General features: G+C 44.2%; 1 long non-coding RNA gene across 1 annotated transcript in view; it reads left to right on the top strand.

The window, feature by feature from the left end:
- The window catches only part of LOC147707061 (uncharacterized), a 242,441-nt gene extending 217,064 nt beyond the window's left edge, over positions 1 to 25,377 (top strand). The window contains exon 3 of the long non-coding RNA XR_015296606.1: positions 25,296 to 25,377. This is a non-coding gene — a long non-coding RNA (uncharacterized LOC147707061). The remainder of the gene's footprint in view (positions 1 to 25,295) is intronic.
- Positions 25,378 to 25,863: the final 486 nt, after the last annotated feature.

The raw sequence follows: 25,863 nt of genomic DNA, 5'->3' as shown, positions 1-25,863 counted from the left end.
GAAAATTTTCAATATATTTTTTACATCAAAATTATTTTGAAAAATGGCTGTGCTAACCATCATTCAAAACAAACCAATGTAATCTCTGTAATAGGCTCCTAGTATTTAGAGGGATTGGCGTTGTGCACATGTACAGTGATTATCTTTGACTGCTGGAGGATACATTGAGTGGTATTGTCTGTGTTTCATGATTAAAGCAGCACACTAATGTCTCATCTGATTCCACTAAAGCTGTCTCGAGTTGAGCCTGTAGTGGAAACTACTGAAGAACGGATCTGCTTGCAAAAGTTCTACATTTACAATCAGCCAGAAGATTTAACATTCTGACTGCCTCAGGTGACTGCATTGCCAGCATTGCCCATCTGGAAATGTTATTAGCCACGTGTTTGAGCCCTGAAACATTTCATAATTGTGCATTTCCTTAAGGGACAGCAGTGGTGTATATCGATATTTATACTTTCATGAGCAATAAAGCCTGAAATACAGCCTCTGGCAATCCTGCATGGATCAATAAGCTTCATTTTAATACGATGTACTTGATAGAGAGGGATTGAGTTCTGCAATTATGGTCTGCTGCCGTTCAGTATTTAATGACAACCTATAATCGCTAATGATTTCAGCATTTACTGCCAGGTTCGAGTAACCCACAAGGCTGGCAGTGCAGGAGTTACACCTCTGCTTGCATTACAAACTCACAACACATAAGTGCTGTTACAAATGGGGGTCTCTGCCCTGTCAAAGTAGGGACCCTTCCTTCTAGTCAGGATAAGTAGATTACACACCCACTATAACCCCTGCTCACCCCCTTGGTAGCTTGGCACGAGCATTTAGGCTTATTTCAGAGGTAATGTGTAAAGCATTTGTGCATAACACACACAGTAACACAGTGAGAACACTACAAATGGACACTACACCAGTTTAGAAACATTAAGTATCTTTATCTAAACAAAACAACAAAAATCTAACATACAAAACTCAAAATATCACTTTTATAAGGTTTTAGCAATTCTGTTAATAGAACTCTATAGATGCGGTGATTATACACAAAGTATCTCAAATGCATCAAAATCCACAAGGCAAAACAGCCGCTGAAGAGGGAAGGATTGGAAATACACAGCAATGCGTTGTTCTTGAGACCTCTTGAAGGCAATGCGTCCATTCTGCTGCATACAGGAGAAGTCTTACATTGAATCTGAACTGTAGGGTGATGCGAGGTCGATTCCAAGACGATTTTAGTCTGTGTGTGATGTGTTGGGAAAACTTGTTGCACAGTGGAAACCTGGACATGTTGGAGGCAGATGCAGTTGTGACAAACGGGTGCTGCATCAATATTTTTCAGCCACGGTACCACGATGTGTTGATTCTTTCAGCCACACAGCAGGGCATGTGTCTGAGTCACTGCGGCAGTCACAGACTTCAGAGACACAGTGCACTGAACTCGGGATGTGGCAGTTTCTTCGGCCGGATGCAGGTGTTAGGTCGATTTCTTTAGTTGCTCAGCGTGGATGTGTGGCAACTTCTCCCCCACTGTGGTGCTGAATCAGAAAAACAAGTGCTGGAAGGGTGATGCGTCGATTTTGATGGTTTCAAGCAGCAACACAACCACAAAGGGCACAGAACTGGAATTGGCACTACAAGGCAGGTCAGAACTCCCAGCAGCAGAGTTCAGGAATTCTGCAACTGCAGTCTTTGATGGCCCTGAAACTTCCAACTGGAGGCAAGCAAGGAAAAGTCCTTGGAGAAACTTGGAAATCAAGATATAAAAGCTCAGTCCAGTTCCTTCACTCCTCACTTGCCAGACCTTAACCTTCCCTTTTTATATAAGTAAGCAACCCCTGTGGTAGGCCCAAGGTACCCCTATGGGCAGGGTGCAGTGTATGTGAAAGACGTGCTGGTATGTTTACATGTCTAGCTAGTGAAATACCGCCAATTTCGTTTTTTCACTATTGAAAAGGCTATCTCTCCCATAGGTTATCATTTGAGCTGCCTTGTAGCATCTTACAAATGTAACTTTCAACGTGGAAGAGTTTGAGATTTTGAGTTTGGGCTCCCTGAGCTCAGAATTTAAAGATTCATAATTTAGTGAAGTTGGTTTTTAAATTCTGTGCTAGAAAATGCCACTTTTAGAAAGTAGAGAAAAACAGTTGGGTGCACTCAAAGTGAACAGCATGTAGTACAATGAAAAACAAATTATCCTGAAGTTACAATCTGAAGTGTGTACCTGGTGGGGAGGCTCTGCTCAGCCATTTGGTCTATAATTTTTACAGAGAGCAGGGTCTTTGCTTTCTTGATGGATGAGACATATCAAAGCTTGCTGAACTACGCCAGAGGTTGAATTAGAATTAGTAAAGTGTTGAAATAACCAAAGTAAGTGAGGAAGGAGGATACTGGAGAAATAACGATAAAACTCTATTGTAAAACCATCTAGTCTTGATGTTTTCCCTGACTTTAATGTTTTGAGCATCTGAGAACTTTCATTAAGATTCAGATTAGCTTCCAATGAATCGAACTCCAAATCCGAAATGAAAGGGCGAGGGAGGGATTGTAGATGATCTCAATGTCAGACTGTTGGACTGGGTTTTTTGTGGTATATAAAGTTTCATAAAATTTAACAAACTCCTTGAGGATGTCCTGATGATTTGCAATCGATGAAGTTAATATAGGAGATACAGCCAGATAAAAAACTACCTAAAGCTTCTCATGCCAGACTGTAGAAAAGAAACTCTTTATGCTTCAGAAAACAAAATTGAGGAACTAGGAGCGTAATATACTGAAATAGTACAACATAGCAAGGTCAGTAAAATGGAAACAGTACTGGCCGCTTAACAGCGAAGCTCAATCCAAAAGAATGAGAAAAATATGCAGAAGAACTCCAAAAGGCCATATTATTTAAGAAGGAATAACGTGCACCCAAGTATTGTGTAGCGCACTAATATGAAGTAGGAAGTCCAGTGCAGCTAAGTAGCAGGTGGGACACAAAGGTGCAGTAATCATATCCTCCATTTCCAGTCAACTGCAAAGCTCAAACAGAATGATGAGAACATTAAGCATCCTTTAAGAAGAAACTCCAGTGTAGCTAAATAACATGCAGAGGACAATGGTGCAGTTATTACTCAAGCTTCAAATCACTGCGCAATAAGTAGCTACGTGCAGCTTAGGTGAAGTCAAAATGGCTGTTGCAAGTAAGGCGACCACCTCAATGAGGAAAAAAAGAAGCAGGAAACACTTCACCCGAGTAGGCATCCTCTGGTATTCCACTTTTCGCTTCACCTGAGTAGAAAGTGAAGCCCAGGCATCCATTGGTATTTCGCTGCTCGCTTCACCTGAGTAGAAAGTGAAGCCCAGGCATCCTCTGGTATTACGCTGGTGTTGGATGCCTTAAATCTCTGTCGAGAGAACAAATATTCAAGGAAAGCATAGTTAGCTCTTCCGTGTGGTGGAGCTCCCGATTCAGGCGGCCTTAGGTGGCGCCAAAGCCACGCCCCCTGGTGTTGTCTTTCTCATTTAGGTACAAGTAGTTTGTTGATGCTCTAGTATATATTACAGTGTATTGACACTGTGCATAATGCATTTTTAGGTAAACTGATTTTAAGTAAGTATTTTTTATTCTGCTGGAAAACCCACAATCCTTTATGAGAGTGCGGGTTTGATAAACAGGCGAGGAGGCTGTATGTATTTTCCAAAAGAGCGTGGTTTGTTAGCAGTAAGTGAGTTATCCACTGGTACAGAGTGTCTCTCCTCTTGGTCTTCTCCCGAATTGCTGGGTGGGAAGCTGGAAGGGGTTGTTGTGGAAGATGTTCCGGGCTCCTCTTTGGTCTTGGTGGGGTCTCCCAGAGGCTCATAGAAGAGGAGATGGAAATGGAGCCGTCAGTCAATCTGTTCTAAGGATGTGCTTATATCTCTACGAGTCACCACACCGGGGAGTGATGGAGAAGATGGTCAGGAAGAATGTGTCCAGGGGAAAACCCAGTTTAGCTTAGGAAACAGGGAAAACCGGTAAAGTAGAACCACCGTCCAAACTTAACATGCGGCAGTTGGATGCTGCCAATAAAGTGTGACCGTGAAGAAGCGGGGGGGGTGGGGGGGTAATGAAAATACTGGAAGGGAAAATACGATGTGTGCTCTTATATACAGTGCCCATATTTCAATATCAATGTGCAGCAAGGTACATCAATACTCTGCTAGTTATATCAATGTGCGGCAAGGTATCTCAATCTGCGGCAAGGTGTCTCAAACTGCGGCAAGGTATCTCTACCCTCCGTCTTAACACACCGCCCGCCTCCTGCTTCCATCTTCCAAGTCTCCGGAGGCAGTATCACGCACCGGCTCCACAGCAACTCCCCTGAGTTGCGGCCGCTCTCCAGCCTCCTCCGTTGGGCACCACCAATCCTTGGTCCACCGCTCCTCCGGATCCTCGTCTTCTTCCTCACCGACTTCAGGTCCCGCGTTCGCCTGGATTCCCGCGTTGTCCTCCTCAGGTTTCCTTCGGTCTTCGGCGTCACCTCTCTTCACTTGTCCTTCCTCTTCTTCGCTGGTCAAAGTCGACTCCTTCCTGTGTTCTCCGTTTTTCGTTGGACGGTAATATCCACTTCCTGGTTCATCTCCGCCTACTTCTGGGGTTTTTACCGTGCCTCGCTGTGGAGAAACAGTACACGGGGATAATGACTGATAGACATGCGATTCCTCCTCCAAGTCCCAGGATGCATTAGGCGGTCGTTGAACCACGGAATGTTCGTTCCAGGACAACTTAAAGGGAAGGCTGGCATCTCTTTATCACAAGGATAAATAGAATTTAGAAAACCATACAGTATAATACAAGGATCCCCTTGAAAATATCAATCTGTAAAAAATAAAATGCATTCATCTGCTCTGCACCATAGTGAATAAATGCAGACCCATCAAGGTTCACCTTTTGTTACAGTCATCAAATTACTTATTTTAATTAAATGACAAAACTAGCAACTGAAGGATACATACATTAACTGAAAGTTCAAATAGCAATTCCATGATATCTAAATTTATACATAAGCAATAAGGTTACTAAAACCGTTTCCACAGCACTTTCTAAAAGTGAAAAAAAATGATAAAATGTATTGTGAACTGATGAGGTGTCGTAAGGAGAAAGGGGCAAGTTCATCTTTCAGGGCTGCTCTTTCTGGAAAGATTATTAAACATCAACAATGTGAATGGGGTTTCTGGTTGGCTAGGGTATGCACCTAAGCCAGGCAGAACACCAGTACGTGTCCTACTTTTCACATACACTTCACCCTGTCCATGGGGGTACCTTGGGCCTACCTTAGGGGTCCCTTACATGTAAGGGAAGGTTTGGACCCGGCAAGTGGGTGCACTTGCCAGGTGAACATAGTAGTTTAACGTTGTGCACGCATACATTACAGTGGTAGGTCTGAGACACATTTACAGGGCTACTCATGTGGGAGGCACAACTAGTACTGCACGCTGACTAGTAGCCTTTGATGTACAGGCCCTGTACTTTACTAGGGACTTACCAGTAAATCAAATCTGCCGATTGTGGATAATCAATCATGTTCACAAGTTCTACAGAGAGCATATGCACTTGAGCACTGATCAGCAGGGGTAAAGTGCCCAGAATCCTATAGCCAACAAAAACAGATCAGAAAAATAGGAGGCAAAAGGCAAAGAGTTTGGGGATAAACTTGCAAAAAGACGTAGGTCTAACAGAATCTTTTTAATAAAAACCTATGGTACGGGTTTGTTACAGTAGTCGGGTAGTGTTTAATCAAATTAGTTGTGATAAGGACATAAGAACTGACAGGCGTTTTTTTGTTGTTGCTTCAAATAGAATTCTCACATCATGTTTTTAGCTCAAAGATGCTTAAATCTGATGAAGTGAAGACTTCCGGCAATCCGTTCCTTTCAAAGCCTTCTTTGAGATACCTCATCCAGAGAACACTCTCCATGGTCAGTGAGAGGCACTCCAAAATATAATATGCATACAACATGCGATTGGCCCCCTATTCATCACCCTCCACACAGTAATGTTTAACAGAGTGACCAAACACGTATTTTTGATCAGCCACAGAGTTGTCCTTTATTTCGCATTAACGAGAACATTATTAACTTTGATCATGTATTCAAGCATAAGCAACAACAATCAATTGTTCAAAATCTTAAAACAATCTTATGAAGGACCAAAAGATGAAAACCTATTCAAAAGGTTACGTTAGGCAAAAGACTATTTACATTAAAAACATTGCATTAACCATCAAGACACGCACATTGTGGTGAACACCCCCTGTGCTCAATGTGCCAGCAGATTTCAACTTTGACTGGCCCCGGAGTACCACCCAGGGCATCTGACAGCATTGATGTATCACATTGACCAGCAGTCTTTAATAGCAACTATTCCAACCTCCGTCCCAGAGGTAACTACCACACCAGGGCAGCGCATGACGCATTGGCCCCACTAGGGATCCTGAACATGGGTGCACCCCCCAAAAGTTCTTTAACTCCAGAATCTCGGGTCGGGCAGGAGAGCCCAGGACCACCAGCAGGTCAGTTCCCCTTTCGCCAAACCGGAGCCCCACTGAATGCCCGCCCTGTCAAAGGGTCAGCAAGTCCATACAAAAAATCCACATCTTTGTATCCCCTGCTAATTTGCTGCTAGGGACCCTGCTGACCCCCTTCCAAAGCCTTGTACTAGGGATGGGTGGGTAGGTAACTTGCTGCCAGGCCACACCATCTGGAGACGCTGGAGAGGAAAAAGAGGATGGTCCTGCTCCTGCTTGCCGCTTATATCGTCCTCTGGGAATCCTTGCGCCCTCAGATGACGTCACTGGCCATCCCTGTGCGGAAATCTCTTCCGGTGCACCAAGGGGGGAGGAATGGCTACTGCCCGAGATGCAACTAAGGGCCCCATGCCCCGAGGTGAGGGTGGCGCCAAAACATTTGCATGATGAAGCAATGTTTCTTGCTTGCTCCACATAGATATATGGGGAGCAAGGAGGCCAAGCTTGACAAGTTTAAGTGTTGGGCATGGTTCACATAATCAAAGTCACTAGTCAGATCCAGGGCTCGAGTCGGGGTACCACGCGGGTGGACGGCGTCCCCCTCCTTTTTTTACCGGGGGGACGCCATCCCCCCTGCCAAACTGCTGGAATACACTCTTTGGCCTCTCTGGGACGAGGAGCTCGGCACCTTTCGTGACGTCACTTCCTGTCGTGACGTCACTTCCTGTCGTGACGTCACTTCCGGTGACAGCGTCTCCCCACTTCTTTTTTCAGGACTTGTGCCATGGTCAGATCCATTAATGGCAAGTGCAGTGAGCCTGCTTCAGCCATGGTTTAGTTGGGAGCCTACAAATACAAAATTTGTATATTTAAAACTTGAGTCAGATTTCAGAAAAGGTTCTCTGATGCAAAAATGGAATGCGTGCTCTATTGGGTAGTGTTTGCTACTTGTACAAGCGAAAAGATTTGTCCCAGGGCAAAACAGAACATTAAGTCATTGTGTTATACTTACGAAACGTGCAGGTCTCATATCCCCACGCCCCTCCCCATGCAGTTCAAGTTACCCCATCCTCGGGCTCAGACATTATTTAGTCAAACAGCAGTGAAAATGTGTTATTTTATCAGCCTACAAGCAATTCGGTTATGCAGTGCACAGTACGCCAAATGTTTAGATAAATAAAAAAGAATCAAATATCTGCAGTGGAAGGGAAGCAGATGCCTGCTGTGAAATATTTCGGAGGAGGACAGTAAATGAAAAGACATGAAATTGTTATTTGAGACACGTTTCCGTTTTCACAATTCGGAACTCCGAGCACACATTAAAGCGGCAAGCAAAGATTATTTGCCTAATTGAAAGGAAAGGCAAGTTTTTAATACTTGCCACAATTTCTGCCGCTTACATGCCTGCCAAGTAGTCGATGTTGTTTGACACCAGCAGCCTGATTTAGCTCTAGTATAAGTGCACAGACGTTTTGACTCGCTGTCTGCTTTTTACTTTTAGTTATAGGTTTAAAACCCCCGTCGTGCAAATTGTTGCCAAAGCCCGAGTGAAGGTGTCACAGTTGACATGGGTTCATTTATTATGGAACCATTTTATACATCCATTTCCCCCACCCGCACCCCCCCCCCTCACCCCCCTGTAGATCACTCATTTCCCCTGCTGCACAACACGCAGTGCTCTATTATATGCATTACTGTGAGGCCCCTCACCCAGTGCTCCCCTGAGGCACTCCACCCTGTAGTATGTTGGTAGAGCAGCCCCCCAGAGGCAGATCACCTTATACTGGCTGTCCTGCTGGCCCTCACACAATGTTGTCCTGTTGCACCTTGCCCGATGCTGTCCTGCTGCACCTCGACCCGTGCGGTCCTAGTGCTGCACTTCGACCCGTGCGGTCCTGCTGCACATCACACACTAGTGCCCTTGTGGACTTCCCCATACACATATTGCTGCACACCATCCTATGCTCAGCTAATGTGCAGAACCCTATAGGTCCTGCGGCACTGTGTTACATGTGATTGCTGCTGTTTCTGCATTATTCTTTAAGTTTGTTGGTCTGTGATTATCCGTGCTTAATTTGAGCAGGTGTTCACTGGCCCTTAATTGTCAGCACTGGGTGCTTGTGACAGTTTGCCAGAAGGCGCTGCTGTTTGGCTAATTTAGAGACGATTTCAACACAGCGAATAATTGATGCGATTTTCTTTAAAAAGGACTGTTACCTGCCAACTCAAGCCATTCTTACAGCTTTGGGAACCTGAAATAATCCGCATTGTCATGCTTCTAGGAGTGTGATGGTTAGTAGTTGTGTTTTTACTATCATTGCAGCATGGCAGGGGCAGTATGTGGTGCAAGCTGCAGTGACCTCCTGACGAGAGCGCTGGCACTTATATTTTTTTACAAATTAAGCACTGTGTATATAGATGTCTGCATGCTATATTACTTTGTGAAAACCGGCATCTGCGGGTGTGGTGTATTGGTTTATGCACATGTATTGACTAATGCTGCATGCCTCTGTGCGTGTAATATAAAAAATGCAGAAGACTATTAGTTATAGCAATGCTTCTTTGAAATAAGAGCAAAGTCACAATGGTAATAATTTAGCAAACGGATTTTGTCTCCGATTTTCATCTTTCGCATTCTAAAGGGCAAAGAGCCGTCTTTGTTTTGGTAAGGAACAAAAAAGTCTACCCATGCAGTATGGACTGGAGCAAAGCTCATTCATTTCATTCCTCATCACACACACAGAATACACTCTGTAAAAATAAGTAGCTGTATCTTTGGATCAGTGTAAATCTTATGAAATCTGCTCCTTCACCCCCAGTGTATTAATTTAATGTGCATTAACACGGAGTATGGACAGGACACACACTGACCATGTTCTGCAAAAGCTACACTGTGTGTTCTGGGACAGGCCTTCTTTTATTTCAAGTCAGACGCTACTGACTAGGCAGCTGTTCGTAGCAGCTCCGTGCCAGACCAGCAGTTTATGAAGCACAAATGAGGCACTGTAGAGCACTGCCATGTGGCGGGTTACTCGCTGTCGCCTAAATACAGCTAGTCAATACATTGCATCCGATGACACAGTAAATAAATAAGAATCATGGGACATTCAGGCAAAGCTGTTGTTCTTCAATGTAATAGTTTTTCAAACTAGTAGTGCCAATGCAATGACTTGAGGTGGTCTTGGTTCCGTGATATTGTGTTGCCCCTCACTTGGCCTTTGTCATATTTGATGTTCTAGGAGTATTCCTGAGCTCTCTGATGGTGTTTCCCTAGGCAGTTGCCTAGTATTGTTTTACTATATAAAATTCTGTCTGGGAGATGCCTTGTTGATTGAATTCAGTCACTAGTGGTGGAACCTGAAGTGATGGTGGGCGGTAGGCTTAGTCTGGATGATACCCAAACCCTGCCTGTGCGATGTGCATTTGGTAGCCCCTGGGGCAGATAGGCAAGCCTTGAGCAGTTGTGATGATGTGTCTGTCCCTTTGGCAGCCATGCACACTGTGCACATGAGCTAAACGGTGTGGCCAGAGTTAGTATGGTTAATGGGTTAGAGAAGTTGCAGCACTTGGAGTTTGCTGCAAAATGCAGCTTTGAAATCAACTGCATCAGGGGCGGCTCCTCTGTTATGGCGAGGAGCTTCGGCCCACCTGCTGAAAGACAGCAGAGGCAAAGGACAAAAAAGAAATGATAATAAAACATTTTTATTATCCTTTTATTTCTCGTCCTGCAGGATGCGAGCCGAGGGAGCGGTATGGCCATCCATACTTAGCTTCAGAAACAGGGAGGAGGGTTTTGTGGAGGGCACTACTACGTGCGCATTGTGGTTTGACTGGCCCTCTGGGGTCGGTCAAAACATCATGCGCACTTAGCCGTTCTCCTACCTAAGCTGTGTTGTACAGCTAGGTGGAGAATTAACACAGGCTTCCAGACTATGTCTGAGCGCCGAACCAAGATGCTCTGACTAATCCCAGCGCTGCTCTCATGCTGTGAATAGCATTGCCAGCATGAGAGAAGTGCTGGGATTGGAAGCTGGGAGCCTGCACAGTGTTCAGCACTTCCTGGATGGAATGCAAGGATCGGGAGCAAAGTGGCAGACGTCAGAGTAGGTAAGTGCTATTTTGTTTATTCCTAATTCTATTTTTTTTTTTATGTTCCCCCTCACTTCGCCTCACCACTTTGCAATATGAGTGGCTGCTACTGAAATGCGTGGTCTTGATATGGACAGCATTATATTCCATTCTTCAGAATCCACTTTCCATTCCGTCATTGGATGACTGTGTTGTCCGTTTCAATCTTGTGCATTTAATTTGTTGCATTTCTGTTTGTATAGTCTTCATTCTTGCACCCCCACCACCACCTCATGAGCATTGGCCTTTTACATTGTCATTGGTGGACATCTTGTGTCTTTGCATAGCTGCAGTCTAGCTGCGGACAATTTTGCTTTTGTTTTGGAGGCCCTGACCCCTGTGCCCTGTATCCCGCCTTTCTCCTTCTAGGCCACTGTTCACATTTCTTAATGCCATGCAAGTGCATGACACTTTTCTTGTGGTCCTTTCCTTCTCCTACTGTTGTGTTCTTCACACGTCTCTGTGCTCAGAGGGTCCTTGATGCTGTCTTTTTCTTCTCCCGCCGGACCACTCTTCATGTATGCCTATGGTTTAAATTTGTGTGTAGCTCCTGTTGCTTCCACCCTTCCTGCTGGGCTGCTCCTCTAATTGTGCTCCGCGATTTCCATTTGTGTGCAGCTCCTGCTCTTGTCTCTTTTTGCGTCGAGTTAGCCCTCTCGTGTGTGCCTGGTGGCAGTGGCAGCCAGCATGGCTTTCTGGTTGCGGGGACAACTGGCGCGGGGGATATTCAAAATATAAATAAATAAACAGCCTCTGCTCCTGCTGTGCTTGTTGGAATCTGGGAACAGGAGCACAGCCAGGGTCCCCTGACCAATCGCAATGCAGCATTGTGTGCTTGGTCTGAGCGTCCTGGTTCGACGCTCAGCCAGGGAATGCGGTCCTGCATGGAGAACAGTGAAAGTGCACATGACTGTTTTGGGCAGCCCGAGAGGGTTGGCCAAACATTCATGTGCACGTAGGAGTGGGCAAACCACTCCTCCCCTGCCATGCTCCTAGAGCAGAGCAGCCCTACCCCGCCGGCCGCTCTGCAAAGCAGCACGGAAACCAGTACTGACAGAAACATAAAATGATGATAACTCAAAGTTATCATTTTATATTTCCCTTACTTTGCACTGCTTAAAAGCAGTGAGGCAATGCTCCTCTACCATAGCGGAGGAGCCGCCACTGCCTGGCGGGTTCATCTTCTGTGCAACTCTTGCTGTTTGCCCCCTATGCACCAATCTGCTCTTCTCCTGGGCAGCCAGTGGGTTCATTGTGTGGCCATCGCTTGATGATTGTCCCCTTCCTAGTGTGTCACCCCTCTGATATGTGCCCAGCTGGTTCATTTTGTGTGTAGCTTCTGCTGTTTGCGCCGTCTCGTCTCGTGCACCCCGTGTCTTTATTTTGTTGCTGCTCCTGCTGCTTACCCATTTCCTGCTGTGCCACCCCATCAATATACACCTGCAGGCTTATTTGTGTGCAGTTCCTGCTGCTTGTGCCCTTCCGGGTGTGTCACACCTCTCGTGCACACTCGGTGGGTATATTTTGGGTGGCTCTTGTTGCTTGCCCCCTTTCCACTAGGGTTCTCTTGCGCCCCCAATAGTTTCATTTTCTGAGCAGCTTTTGCTACTTGCCCCCACCCATCCTGTTTATTTCAAGCATTTCCAGTATGTTCATTTTGGGTGGATCTTCTGCTGCTCTCCCCTTCCCACCAGGCAGCTCCTCTCATGCGCTCCTAGCGGGTATATTTTGTGTGCAGCTTAAGCTGCTTGCCCCCTTTCCAGTGGTCGAAGTGGGTGGGATCGGCAGGGCACGGCGTGCCCCTACTTTGTTGAATTTTAGAGAATCATTTCCCGTACAATTTTATTTTAAAAATGCATTCCAGGATGGCAGAAATAGCCAAGGCCTCAGCGTTCAGGACGGGTGAGGTGGGCAGAGAAAGAAAAGGACTCAGTCTTCTCCTTCTTGCCCAGAGAAGACAAGGACAGTGTCCACTTCTCCTGCTCTGCCTCTGGCAGCTGGCCCCCCTCTCTTCCTCTTCCTCTTATTCTCTCTTTCTCTCACGGTCTCGCTCTTCCTCATGTACTAAACTGTGATTTCAAGAAAGGGCTCTTACCCTCTGTTAGATTAGGGGATTTCTAGTTGGCACAGGTGGGTACTTGAGACAAATAGGGACCCTTGTCTCTAGTCAGGGTAAGGCGGTACACTCCTAAAATAACCCCTGCTCACCCCCTTGGTAGCTTGGCAAGAGCAGACCGGCTTATCTCAGAGGCAGTGTGTAAAGCGTTTGTGAACACATTCAGTAATCCAGTGACAACACTACAGATGGACACCACACAGTTGTATATTAAGAATAAGTATTCTTTATATAGATTTAACACAAGACCACAAACAACAAAAATCCGCAATACTGTACTTAAAATGGTAGAATTAGCTTAGTTCTCTTTAGATCTTAAAATGTGACATTTTGAGTCAATGTACCTTAAGATGCGACACGCAGGCAACAAAAGTGTTGTAAAGATGGTAATGCATAGACATTTTGGTGCAAAGAAATAAAGACGTCGTTGCCTTGTTGCGGCACGCTTCTCCGATGATGCGAGAAGTCTTGACTCAATGCGTCAGCTGCAGCGGCAACACCCTTGTTCAGAGATGCGACAACAGCAGCTCCGACGGCATCACACTTCTCCGTGGATGTGAGGCGCTTCTGCGGTGCAATGCGCCAGCTACAGCGGCAACATCCTTGTTCAGAAATGCAATGGCAGTTACTGCGACGGCGGCACGCTTCTTCGATGTTGCGAGACGTTTCTTGTAATCCGGTGCAATTCGTCCGCTACAGAGGCGACACCATTGTTCAGAGATGTGAAGGCTGCGACTGCGACACACTTCTTCTTTGTGATTTGTGCCTCCAGTTCCTTGTGACACGGAGTCCCTCAGAAGGCTCAAAACAGCAGCAGGCACTTCCAAAGAACTCTTGGGGAGCTGGTGGTTGAAGTCTGTTGGCCCTGGTTCAAACGAAAAAGTTGTGTTTGGCAAATGAGTAAAAATTGTGATAGCTCCAAAAAGCAAGTGTGGTACAGGCAATCTTGGTGTTTTTCTGTCCCTGAGACTTCAGCAGGAGGCAAGCTCTTCTCCCAAGCCCTTGGAGATCCTTACAAGTTGATGAAAGTACACAAAGTCCCTTTCTCCTTTCTTTGGCAGTCAGGCAACCACTGCAGGCCAATCCCTCAAGCAGCACCTCAGCTTGGGGATAGTCTCTCCTCAGTTTATTCTAGTTCCTCTCCTCAGCAAAGGTTTCTTCTTGTTGTCCAAAAGTGATCTAATTCTTGGGATCAGGGTCCCACTATTTATACCCCAAAATTCTTTGTCCTCTGAAGGCAGAGGGGCCTTTGCCTAACCCAAACAAGTTCTGGTCAGTCCTGGAGCACTCTGTTTACATGACTCCTTCTTTCCTTTCACCGTGCAGGGCAGAGACATCAGACGCACCACAGGGGATGGAGCCAGCATTGTGGAGGGAAGGCACAGCCCTATTCAGATCACGGGTGCAACTCCTCCCTCCCATCTAGATACAGATCTCTCTATTCACCACTGGGCGGACTCACCCTGTGTCCTGGAATCCCCCAGCCCTGTCATTCAATCAATCAATCAATCAAGACGTTTGTAAAGCGCGCTACTCAACCGGAAGGGTCTCAAGGCGCTGGGGGATGGGGGTCCGTTACTGCTCGAAAAGCCAGGTCTTGAGTTGCTTCCTGAAGGAGAGGTGGTCCTGGGTTAGCCGAAGGTGCATGGGGAGGGAGTTCCAAGTCTTGGCTGCCAGGTAGGAGAAGGATCTTCCTCCGGTGGTGGCTCTGCGGATGCGTGGGACGGCGGCTAGGGCGAGGCTGGTCGACCGTAGCTGGCGGGTGGGTGTGTAGAAGGTCAGGCGGTTGTTGAGGTACTTGAGGCCCAATTCGTGGAGAGCCTTGTGTGCGTGGGTCAGGAGTCTGAACGTGATCCTTTTGCTGACGGGGAGCCAGTGCAGGTCTCTCAGGTGGCCGAAGATGTGGCTGTGTCGGGGGACGTTCAGGACGAGTCGTGCGGAGGCAATCTGGATGCGTTGGAGTCTTTTCTGAAGTTTGGCTGTGGTACCGGCGTAGAGGGTGTTTCTGTAGTCCAGTCGGCTGGTGACGAGTGCCTGGGTGACCGTCTTCCTGGTTTCGGTGGGGATCCATCAGAAGATCTTTCGGAGCATGCGCAGGGTGTTGAAGCACGATGATGAGACGGCGTTGACTTGTCTGGTCATCGAGAGGGAGGAGTCCAGGATGAAGCCCAAGTTACGTCATTCAAACTCCAGACAAGGAATGCACAACCTAGCAGAGGCAGGCTTAGATAGTTAGACAAGAAAATACCTACTTTCTAAAGGTGGTATTTTCAAACACAGAATGTTAAAATCAACTTCACTAAAAGATGTATTTTATCATTCAGGCATACTAAACTCAAATTTCTACCATGTTCCCTGAGTCAGTTAAGATTATAAAATGTAATAATCTAACAGCCCATTCTGGCCTATGGGGAATAGTTAGCCTTGCAATAGTGAAAAACGAAAATGGCTGTAATTCACTATTAGGACATGACACACACATCAGAGCATGTCCTACCTTATACATACAATACACCCTGCCTGGGGCCTACCATAGGGGTGTCTGATATGAAGAAAAGGGAAGGTTTAGAGACTGGCAAGTGGGTACACTTGCCCAGTCTGCATGGCAGTACCAGACTGCACAAGGCTCTGTAATGGCAAGCCTTAGACACACTTTTACAGGATGCTTCTGTGGGTGGCACAACCAGATCTGCAAGCCCACCAGCAGCATTTGAATTACCAGCCCTGGGAACTTATGATGTACTGTACTAGGGTCTGACAGGTAAACCAAACCAGCCAATCATAGACTCACTAATCCATACATCAATTTACAATAGGGAGAGCATAGGCACTTTAACACTGATCAGCAGTGGTAAAGTGCCCAGAGTCATAAAACCAACAAAAACAGGTCAGACAAAACACAGGATGAAGGCAAAAAGTTCAGGGATGACCCTGCAAAAAGGTCCAAGTCCAACACCCTCTCTTTTCTCTCCTTTCCTTCATTGGTTCACCTGTGAAATGGATCCAAAAAAGAAACATACACTTTTGCTGGAAATGCTGTCTTTTTCTGACATCTTTCTATTCCGAATGGCAGCCATTGGGACGTGAGAAATAAGGTTCATAATACAATAAATAAATAACTGAATGAAGCATGACAGAGTGGTTGCACAGTGGCCAGATTGGTGTTATTCACACCCAAACACATTAGCTTCACCTTACAGAGTTTGCCAGTGATGCGCTACTTTACTTTTCTTGTCTTTCTTTGAACAGCATTGGTTTCCCCAGGTATGGAAGTGCACCGTTCCTGGAGGTGCTTCAATACCTGGTTGGTGAGTGGAGTGGAATATGTTGAATTTTATCCTAATTAGCTGTTTGCTTTAATTGTGTTTATAAAATGTGTACTGAGGTTCTGTGTTCAGGGATGTTGTCTTTTTAACCATACTGCTTATGGATTTAAGGATGTAAGGACATAAGCAATGGATATTGAAATGGGTCTCTTCCGGGCCCTGTAGTCAAGCCATTTTCAGGCAAACACACTCATTTCTGAATAATGAGTGCAAAAGCATTAAGGTAAACATGTTGTTCCTGCTTACATTTCACATGCTTTACTTAATATTGCATTTTCTCTGAGTGCTTGATTTTTTCAGAATTTTGTAATTTTTTTTTCAGGCACCATAATACTTTTGTCTAGTGCATAATTTGTATTGAGTCTCATTCAGGTGTTTATATTGCAGCACAATTGGGTTGCAGCTGAAGGCAGTACAGGTTTCTCTCAGTGGAGCAGAATGGTGTTCAATAGGGAAGAGGATGTGGCACTATGGCCTGAGCTACCGTATTTGGAACTCAGTAATCCGGTTCAGCCTGCATTACCAGTCCACCAGACCACTCCGATTGAACACATTCACATGTTCAACCTTAGAAGACTCATTTGACTTTAGAAGCCCTGGTGTCTTAACACCAGCAGATGGACTCTAGTGGTGGCAAGTGTGGGCTAACCTTGAAGGCTTGTCCACCACAATCCATACTGAAGTTCTCCCCCAGTCTTGCAGACAGGCCTATGAAGCAGCACACCCTAGAGCAATAGCGACTATGTCACTAAGGTCACAGGACCCTTGAGGCTAGTCCACATCACTCATTGGTACGTACCTCCATTGGCCTTGTTTCAGCAGTAGTAGTCCAACTCATTAGGGATCGGCAATGCAGGATTTACATGCACACCTAAATAAGTTAGCAAACTTCACGGTCTCTGATTCTTGCACAAGCACTTTTAACATGTGCTGCCAGCTTTGGGGCCACTGGAATTATGCTGCAATTTATTTATAAAGTTTTATATAGCGAAAACAAGATCCCGAGGGATATCAGAGCTCTTTAACAGTTGCTGCAAAGATTTTACCTCATTAGTACCAGTCTGTTATTCAAGTGCAACAGTGAGAAAAGTGACCATTCCGCCAGTGCAAGGGGACACCCACTTTGCAACAAAACGGTCTAATGTTTAGTAACCTTTGATCGGTTTGAGCTACAAACAGTTTTTTGCTAAAATCATCAGATATTGCAGCAGATGATGTATTATGTGGCAAATATGGCAGAATCAGAAGTATGTGGAAAACATTTGTAAACTAGGATATTTTGCCATTCATGTTTAAAATGCTCTTGTGAAAAAGGGAGGAGAAGTGCTGATGACAGAAACTGCATGGCTCAGAGACAAATGGCTTGTGATTCCACTTTTAAGCTTATTTGGGTCATTCTGTGATTGGAAACGTATCCCACTTTGTGAAAGCATTTTAATGTCAGTAGCTCATAATGGATCTTAAACATGTGTATTCATTGTTGAATTAAATAATGTAATAAGCTGTATCAGGTCAGTACAAAATGTCAAACACATACTAAAAAGTACGATGTTTTGCTCTTTCAGGCCACACCTCTGACTCCGCCCACTGACCCAATCCTTTGGTTATCCCCACCCAGTTGATTCTCTACCCACAGTTCCCCTACTTTTTTTCCGCACTTCGACCACTGCCCCTTCTCTCTGGGTTGCTCCTCTCCTCTCATGGGCACCCAGTGGGTTCATTTTCTGTGCAGCTCCTGCTGCTTGCCCCCTTCCCACCGGTTCGTCCCTCTCATGTGCACAGGGCGGGTTAATTTTGTATGCCCTTCATGTTGAGGCTTTGCTGTAAGAGTCATGGTGTCATGCATAGTAGTTTATTCTTTCTAGGCTGTGACAATTACACCCGGAGGTGGGCCCAAAACAGGATTGAGAGATCTCTAGTGCCCATGGTGTGCTTTCCCCTTCCCTCTACATCTAATAATACATTTATCTTGTGGCACCACCATCCCACTACATTTACATTTCTGCCCGATATGGATAGGGAAAATCCGAACTGCTCAAGTTTGCCAATTGTTAAGTCTCACTTCCGCATACAAATCACTATATTCATGTTGAAAGAGTTAGTACTGTAGAACTAAAAGTTCCCGAGCTTAAAGTTTTCACAGTTCTATACAAAGGACTCACCCTCCAACATAAAATGGGTCATTTGTGATCAGTAGTGCAACGTCTGAGACCATTTTGGTGTGCATATTTTGCACACATGTAGTACAGTACATACAAGTGGCTAAAAGCTTTCCTGTGTTCCAAATGCTGCAGTTTGAGACTTTTACTGTGAATGTCTACAGCGGGGGTGTCAACCTGTAGTCTACACAAAGAACCTACTCCACCCCATGAGCGTAGAATCATAGTTCAATCAAAATATTAAAATAGTTTGTCAAATAGACTGCAGTAGATTAACTTTGAAAGTTTTTTGCTACTTTCTGAGAATGATTGCAAGTATCCTTTATTTAATCAATTAAAACATTCTGACAGGTCTCTTAATGAGCTTAATAGTGTCTAGTAATTCGTTTTTTGTATTGCAGTTATAAGTGCATACAAAATGACGTGGCTCAACCTCGCGCCACATGTGAATATATTGACCTAGTGATTGTCCAATCCAGTTGTCCTACAGCCCAGGGCTTTACCCTCAATCACCCCTGGAATCTTTTCTGTGTTCCTGCTAAGTGAAAGATATTTGTGATGATAAACTACAAAGCCTCCGAGGACTCTTCATCTAGCATGCACTACCCTTAGTCCAAGGTGAAAATGTTTGAATGTCTGGGCCCAGTCACAACTTTGTATGTTTACTCAAGTTTCACTAAATAGTAAAAATATAGAAGAAACATCTCCCTTATCCTGAGTCATACAAATACATTTTGAAGGCATTTGCACCTGCACGTTGAATGTACTCACCTGGCAACTTTTCTAATACGTGTCCATGTCCAAGAAGATAACAAAGTGGTGACCGTCAGCAAGAAAACCCACAAAGTTGTAAATTTGTAGTAATTCTCAAATCTCCAAACGTTTTTCACTCCACTTGAAACAGATTCACTCTAAATAAAGGAGAGTGTGAGTGTGTAATTAGGTAAATTGTTGTGTCTTGTAAAGCGCACTGCTACCCGGAGGCCTCGTAGCGCTATAGACCGCTGGGGAACCCGTCCTGGCTTTCCCTGTGAGATAGTCCCTCCTGGGGGTCTCCAAGGTGAAACCAGGCATCCCCGGCGTTTGTGTGGGGCCGTTGTGGAGATGAGGCAAGCTAATGCCCAGAGTTGCCGAGTGTGATCCCTGGTCGGAGTAGGCACCGATGCGAGAATTATCAGTCCGCTGATCCTGGTCCAAGACCCTGCCGCGTCGGGAATCGAACCCTGGTCCCGGGCCGTTCTCTGCACTCGGGTCTGCCGCCTCTAACCAGTGAGCCACACCTCCCAAATGCTTATTGAATGGTGGTCACGGGGAGAGGATTTCTCCTCCAGGAAAATATCTTCCTAGTTCACAAAAGAAAAGACAATGTGATGTGGATTTTATGCTTGAGATTACGATGCATAAGGAAAGTATAGTTGAGGATGTGTACTTCGTGCAGATGTGCTGAAACTGTTTACAGGGCCCCCAAAGCTCCATCTCGGCTTCCCTGCCTCATTCCTTTTTCTTTGAGTTTGAGATAATTTTTTGGACACACTCTCCCCCAAAACTCCCCTTTTACAATCTCCTCCTTAAGTCCCCAAACTCCCTCCGATCCTCCCTTCATTAGTTTTTCCTCATTTTGTGAAATGTTTATGGAACCTCACAAAACTTAAATTTAACAACCTCCTCCTTCACAATCCTGGATGCCAGAATCTAACCACGCCATCTTCAGTTTAAGATAATTAATGTATCAAATATGTAATAGACCTTTCCTTTTTTATTGTTTTTTAATAACAATAATAATATTAGTAGTAGTATCGTGTGTTTTTAACTGCTTTGATAAACCTATTTTATGAAAGTATTTAGCATAAAAAATCGAACTATGCCTTTTAATGACTTTTACTACATTTCGTCTTTACCACACTACCTCCGAGTTCCTCCAATATTTTCTTGAAACGTTTTTCTTGATTTTTCTTTCTACTTTGGAAAATGATGGTTATTGACTTCTGTCTGCTTCTTCTGGTGCTCACAGCTGGCACTCATATAGTGAAACCTGTAATTCATATACATCTTTCACTGTGCAACTGAATTCCTGATGTTTTCTAAGTTAGATAATTCCTCAGTGGGTTGTAGTCACAAAAGCAGTCAAAACCTGTTATATGTTTCCTTGCAAATAGAAAGGAATGGGGTGCACTGATTTACTGCCCTCCTTTCTGTGTGTTTCATAGAACCTTTATTTGTAAGTTTCATCCATTGTTATGTGTTTTTTGCATTTGGAAAGCTTGCCAATTTAGCAAAGGATTTGTTGTTTGAAAACCTTTTATATATCAAGCTCTCAATCCACAACCATTTTCAGAGCGAGGAACTGTCAATAGCCACAAATGGCTGCTTATATAGATTTAGCAGACTATGGCTTGTAAAACAACCGTGGAATAGGCACAGATAAGCCTTTAAGACTACATGGTTTAAGCCTTATAGGGACTGTCACAAACTGATGTCAGTGGCAAATTCCCATGAGGCATGTCTCTCGTGTTTAGGTTCAGCACAGGCCTGTGGTAACTATGCCCAGATGAACCTGAGCGCCATTTGTGAACTCAAGGTAGAGCACCGCAAGACTCCATGCAGGTCCTACTCCAGGCCAAAGTTGAGAGTGTAGACAAGCTCCTGTCCTGAAGGTGTTCTACAGCAGATCACCTTTGCGGTTGAACTCTTCTGCTAAGTAAAGAGAATTAAAATATAAAAAGTCTAAGTGTGACTGTCCCCCTTCCCGACAATCTCGGGAAAAGGTGTCACTGTGTCAATGTGCCTCAAAGTCACATTCCCTTTCTACAAAGGAGCCAATTTCATTTACGGTCCCAATGAGGCCCGAGTTCTTGGGTCTGTCTGCAATGTTACAGCAAGTGGAAGTCTTTCATGAGGCTGTGCTGCACATTTGTGGCACACTACAGACTCCCTCTAATGCGCCTTCAGACCCCAAGGATCAAATGGGCCTCCAATAAGGGCACCACCGATGGGATGGGTCTACCTTTGGTGCTGTCTATACCCCTTGAACCTGATTCAGGTTCTGCATTGGCGGTGATGTGGACTTTGACATTGACATCGGCACCACAGAAGCCTGCCGTGGTCTCTCACTCCATGCCAAATTCATTTAGATCTTAACAGAAGCTGTGCCCACTGCCTACATTCGGATGTGGCAAAACCCCTCTGAATCAACCACTGTTTATTTACCACGCTGTCGCACACAGACCATGCACCATCATTTGGCCTCTGACTCTGACCAGAGCCAGCCATATGGAGATAGCAATGGAGGGGATAGGGAAGAGTTTGCCACCCCTTATGTTGAAGACAATCAAAACATGTGCTTACAGTATGCAAGTGGGTTGGATATCTTGCCTGATATTGGGTTATTAGCCTCATAAAATCTCTTGGCACTAAGGATAATTTGATTGACGTTGAAGGCCTTTCTGAAGACCATCATGGGTAAACTGGTTCAGGTTCCCACAGGCAGCACCACCGCCACTTGGCTCTGCAATAAGCTGGGTGGGATGGGGTCTTGGGACCTGCGCTAGGAGGTGCTGTCTCTCTTGAGCTGGCTGAGCTTTAAGGGCATTTCCCTGGTGACACACCACTTGGTGGGATCTTTAACCAACAGGGCAGATGAGCTCAGCCACAACCACCTAGCAGATCATGAATGGCAACTACACCTGGAGGTGGCACAGGGTATCTTCCAGCAATGGGATGAACCCTAGCTCGAGCTTGTTACCACTTTTGAGAACATGCAGTGTCAATATTTCTGCGCTCTCCAGCTCCCAATAAGGCAATCCCGTCAACATAAGACTCCTGTACGCCTTCCTGCTGTGGCATCTCCTACCCTGAGTTCTAAAGAAGATCAGGAATGATCAGGCCCAAGTCATCCGAGGGGCGCCGGATTGGGCCAGGAGGGTATTTATCCAGAGCGTCTAAATATGAGCATCTGTCCCATGATCAGGCTGCACTACAGCAGGATCTTTTGTCAGAACTGGAAGCCTATTTCTTGCACCTGGGACTGCATTCACATCATCCGCACCTTACAAGAATGAGCACAAGTTTGAGAGAAAACCATTCCTGAAATTTGCCCTCTGACTTTCAGGTTCAACAAATGCCGCAAGATTAAAAGAAAATTTAAAGGTCCTCTTTATCACACCTTCTCCTTCTCATCTCCTTCAATACATTTCCATGGTATCTAATGCTTAGACTAAGGGTTTAAACAAGCTTATGAGAACTCACCTACTCTAGGGTTTGTTGTTGGTTATGGAATCCTCTGCCCTTATTTATAGGTCGAGCATTGGAGACTTCTTGTGTATATTTTAGTATATACTTATATGTGTATGTACTTTGTGGGCTCTGGAGATCAGCCCTAGGAATTGTCTCCTTCCGCTTAGGGACATTTTTCTGTTCACCTGCCTCTATTTAACTGTCTTGATAGAAAACGACCAGTAGAGGTTAGTAAAATACCAGAATTGCTTTCTGCTGAGGAACTTTTTTTTCTGGCAGCTGCCTCTTTAACTTTCTCAATAGAAAACAGCCAGCAGAGGTCAGTAAAATACTAGAATCACTTTAGCATTCTCTAGATTCCAGTCCATAGAAATTGTCTTCCACGAGCACCCGTAAACAATATTATTTTTTTCAAATCTTGTATTTTCAGTGATATGACCACCGAAGGCCCTGATTTTAAATTAATAACAGAGCTTTAGACTATACCATTTCCCGCTGAAAGGCAATATTTCTCTCCATGTCTTCCCATACCTGGCATGTCACGCAGTTTGTTGCTTATTTTCCCTCCATGTTAAAGAACAGTAGATGTTTCAGCACCCAGGCTAATGTGCAGCATAGCTAAATACATATAAGGTCTCAAAGGAGAGACCGATTACATTGCAAATGCTTGTTTTTTTCTGTCCTGCTTTTTTCCTCCTGATTGTTCACAGACATTTTTTGTTAATATTTATTTTAAAAAGTCTTTAATTTCATGTGCATGTGTGTAACTGCAAATGTAATAATGTGGTTGTGTTATATGCATGCATGTAATAAGCGTTTTAATTATGATAAACATTTGGCATCTATGATATCAGCGTTTCTTCCTGAATCTGAGAACTGCGAATTTTCTGTTTTCTTTATTATCCCAAACCGTGAGATTTAAAAGAGTGTTGGTTTGTTTTCCTTTCTGCGTTGTTTTGACTAACTTGTAATGATAACTGTCAGCTTTACAAGCTGTTTTAGCCTAACTAAAACATAAGTGGTATGTGTAGTAATAAAAAGTCTGTTTATCCGAGACTTTCAAATCAACACAGCTTTCATATTGTTTCATTAAATGTTAGAGCGACTATAACTCGACAAACACTTCTAACAGCTACATTATTTTTTATAACTACATTTAGTATGGTATGTGTTTTTTGTTAAGATTTCGATCTTTTTTGATCCGTATTTCCTTCATAAAAATGCTATCATCACTGTTTCTTTTGTACTCTGTGAAAACATTAGTTTGCGAACATTATATTTTAGGACCTTCTTAACAAAAACTCACACATATAAATGAATGTCTGTAATATTTAAGCTACATTAATTGAGATAATAAACTCGTTAAAAATTAGCCCATCTGAGGCTATTTAAAGAAATCTATTTTAACTCACTTGCTGTCACTGTCCACAGCCTTCGGTCTCGGAGTCATGATTGCCAGGATGGAGAAATATTCAGAATAAAACCTACTGCCTCTATTTTTCTAAATAAATGCAGACAAAGGAGACATTGTTTCAGTCTCCATTTATGTAAAAAATAAAAAACAGCAAAAACGGAAATATTTTATATTTGATCATAATCTTCGTGTATTGGAAGGCATAAATGAACCTGGTCTGTTCTGCAGCACATTGAAATTGAAGTCATACTTTTGCTGAATATTAAATTGAAATGACAACAGTTTTATAACACTTCTAGGGCTAAATCCTTATAGTAGCTGTTAACATTTTGCACAAGGATAAAAGGGAGCTGAGTTTAGGTTTTTGGAAAAATTGCACTGCTTACAACACGTGCACCAACACATGCACTATGATTCAGCGCATCCTCTCAGGGTATACCAACTCAGAAACAATGAGGAGTGCCCTCAGCTTCGTGGTCATGAGCTGCGCTGTCTGCAGAGCATGGAGTTACAGAGCTAGCTTATAAACGGAGGCTCTTGGCATTGTAAATGACTATGCCTTTTATTTATCTGTTTTGCTAATTAACACATAAATAAAAGGCATAGTTATTTACAATGCCAATAGCTCAAACTCTTGTAAATGCCAGCCCTATTCAAAGAAGCGGCAGCCATTGCCCCAAGCTGCTCGGAAAGTTAAAGTGCGAATGGCGCCCTGAATGTTGCAGGAAAGCATGGCGTGCCTGCAGTGGCAGAAACTTATTAAAGGAAACAGTGCTAAAAGACTAAAAAAGACGAATCGTGTAACAACCAAAATAAAAGGGCAAGTCCTCATGGGAGGTTACAAATGAAGACAAGTTGGTACTAAGGAGGGACTAACAAGCCTATTAACGAATCGGAAGCCAGCATTTACAAAGGACAATGACACAGGCCAATGACCTAAATGGGCGGGGCTTTGTTTCCATACTCCAATGCAGCATGCCGCAGAGCGGTGCATGCGCTTTCCCGGTTCGATCTTAAAAGAGCATTTTTGAAAAGAGAGCACAGCTTCAATCTGTGCTCATTTTTTAAGGACTTGCTGTATCTGCAGAATATTACTTGAGTCATAACTTTAGGCCAAATACTTGATCACATTGTATTTTAACAAATAAATAAACATTTTTCATTTTCATAAAAAAAAGTCGTTGTCGCAATACAACACATTCCACTGTAGGTCTGAGACAGCGAAGAAGACCCTTTTGGATGTGTTCTTTGGAAATAATCCTGTTCCAGATGTCTAGAAATGTCATCATTTTGCGGTATTTGGCAAATAGTTCCCCAATCTCGCTTCCTTGTGCATTGCTCCGTTGTGGTCTGTGGTACTTGATTGTTCTCTCAAGGTCTGCTTGGGCAGCTTTACAGCCTTCTTCATACTTTGTTTTTTTAACCTTACAGGTGGTTAATGGATCGATTAGAGACCACACAGTGAGTTCTCAATGACACACAACAGAAAAAGAGTGTAGAAAGTGACAGACAGGTAAGAGTCACCTTTTCTAAATAGTCTTCATTTTCGTTTTTTCTTGTTGGTGTAAATGGTATCTGTGCCATAAAGTTCCAGAGATAAATAGACCTCCTCTCCCAAGATAATTTGAAATGTATCTGGGAGAGTGAAATTTTGAGCAATTAATGTAATTTGCATTGACTGAAAGTTGACTCAGTTTTAACAGAGAAAAAGATTAGACTGGTATAAATGAAAAGGCGAAAACAAGTATATTTAGTCACGATTTAAGTAAACGGCTTGGCTTGTTTGGACATGCGCTTAGAGGTAATGATTTGCTAGCAGAAGTGGTAGTTCTGCTCTATGGTGCACACTAATGTAAAGGCTCTCGTGGGAATGAAAGAGCACGGTTTCCTTTGATGAAATGAGCTATTACTAAGATTCTGGGAAGCACTATATACGTTTATTGCATTATTAATAGGAATTTTATAAACCACATGCATGCATTGATCCTGTGTGGTGTTT

The sequence above is a fragment of the Lissotriton vulgaris genome, chromosome 6, assembly GCF_964263255.1.
Source record: "Lissotriton vulgaris chromosome 6, aLisVul1.2, whole genome shotgun sequence".
Classification (NCBI taxonomy): Eukaryota; Metazoa; Chordata; class Amphibia; order Caudata; family Salamandridae; genus Lissotriton; species Lissotriton vulgaris.
This window is presented reverse-complemented; position numbering and strand designations above follow the sequence as displayed.